We start from the raw sequence: 1932 nt of genomic DNA, 5'->3' as shown, positions 1-1932 counted from the left end.
GAAGACCTCCAAGTTAGGTAACAGTACAACCTCTCTTGGCAGCCCCTTCCAGATTCTGGCTACCTTTGCTGTGAACAATTTCTTCCTAATGTCTAACCTGAATCTACTTTCCACTAGTTTGTACCCATTATTCCTAGTTACTCCTAGGAATAATGGTACATAGCGTGTCTCTATCTCTCTGTTGTCCCCACCTTGATAAACTTAGAGACGGCTACAAGGTCTCCCCTCAGATGTCTCTTGTGAAGGCTAAAGAGCTCCAGATCTCTTAACCTCCCCTCACAGGGTTTTGTATGGAGGCCACTAATCATGCAAGTGGCTCTCCCCTGGACCCTCTCCAGATTCTCCGCATCCGTCTTCACGTGCAGTGCCCGAAACGAGGCACAGTGCTCCAGCTGCGGCCCTATTTGCACTGCACGCGCGTAACTGTGAAAACGTTAATCCACTCAGCATTTCTCTTGCCACCTTAGCACACGGGCACACTGAGGGCTGAGCTTAGTTAGCAAGTTAGCTTTCATTTGCTGTTGGCTAAGACCAGGTGCCTGGGCATCCCTGGCATAGCTGATGGGCGGTAAAGCCCCACTCCCTTGTGGTGCTGTTGTGTGCCTGGGCCCTTTGGCAGTAACCTGGGTAGCAGACTGGCTTCTGTGGCTCCTGTCTGGGGGCATCTACCTTGCCCTATGCACTGGAGGGGGGGCACGGAGGGCTCTAAAGTCTGGTCAACACTACAAAGATTTGCTGGCAGAGCGAGGTTAGTTCAGGGTGTAGGAAGGGATGGGCTACTCTGGGTTGGATGCAGCTGTGCCAACAGAGAGGGCTTCTGCAGTTTGAGGGGGTGGTTCAGCCAGGCTGGCAGAAAACCATACTGCTGCTGCCAGAATACAAGTCTCCACCCGAGGGCACTACCCACACAGGCATGTAGTCCTCACACGTCCCTTTTGCAGCTCTAGTTGGCTGTGGTGAGCTGCTCAGGGTGAGCTGCTTGAGGGCAGAGCCTGAACTGCCATCTGGTACCCAAGTAGCTTTACTGACAAACTGGGCTGTCCCTAGAGCAAAGTGGCATCTGAGCAGGCAGGCTGAGGGTCTAGATTTTTTGGTCTTGGATGCCTACAGTATCAATGGAGACAGATATGGGCACCTTGGCTGTTTGTATATTAGAAATAAATAAAATCTGGCCCAGCAGGGCTGGCAATTAAGCTTTTGCTAAGCAGGAATACCTACAGGAACCAGAGCCAAAGAAAGCTTCTTACCTCAATGACTCCTGTGCCCTCCTGTGTCAAGAGGTTTGGTTTTTTGTTTTTTTTTTTTTCCTTCCTTTGAGGGGGGGGTGGGTGATGAAATCCTCTAAGGGTTGCATGGCTGACCATTAGCTCATTTTACACCGAAAAGGAAACAGCTGTGTGTTACAAGCCTAGTCCCCATTTACCTTTTCTGGAGCTGAAAGGCTTGTGGCCACACTGGTAAATTAGGGATAGGATGACCACCTGTCCCTAATGGGCTGGGGGGGAACAGTCCTGGAAAAGGATCATCAAGTCCCGGTCCTGGGCTGCATGACTCCCAGACAGCGTTTGTCCCAGATTTGCAGCATCATGCAGAGATCCAGGTTTCCCCTTGCAGGCTGGCAGCAGTCCAGCCTGCAAGGAGCTGCTGGAGGCAGGGGGTGTCCTGTGCACTTGTGTGCCCATGAAAGAACCAGGCAGTTCCCTGCAGGTAAGTCTATGCGGGGGGCGTGGCAGAGGTGTGTGTGCGGGGCAGATAGAGCGCACCCCCAGTAGTGAGGGAGAGAGTGGAGCAGCGGGCATGGCCTAGTTAGGGTGGTGCATGGGGGTCCCAGGGTGGGCAGTGGAGTGGGACAGAGCTACAGGTAGCTTTTCCATGGGGTGCAGGAGTGTGGCTGGCCACCATTGCACCCCCCCCCTCCTGGAAGGGGGACAC

Source organism: Crocodylus porosus, unplaced genomic scaffold (assembly GCF_001723895.1).
Source record: "Crocodylus porosus isolate Cpor-Errol unplaced genomic scaffold, CroPor_comp1, whole genome shotgun sequence".
Taxonomy (NCBI): Eukaryota; Metazoa; Chordata; order Crocodylia; family Crocodylidae; genus Crocodylus; species Crocodylus porosus.
Note: the sequence above shows the minus strand (reverse complement) of the source record.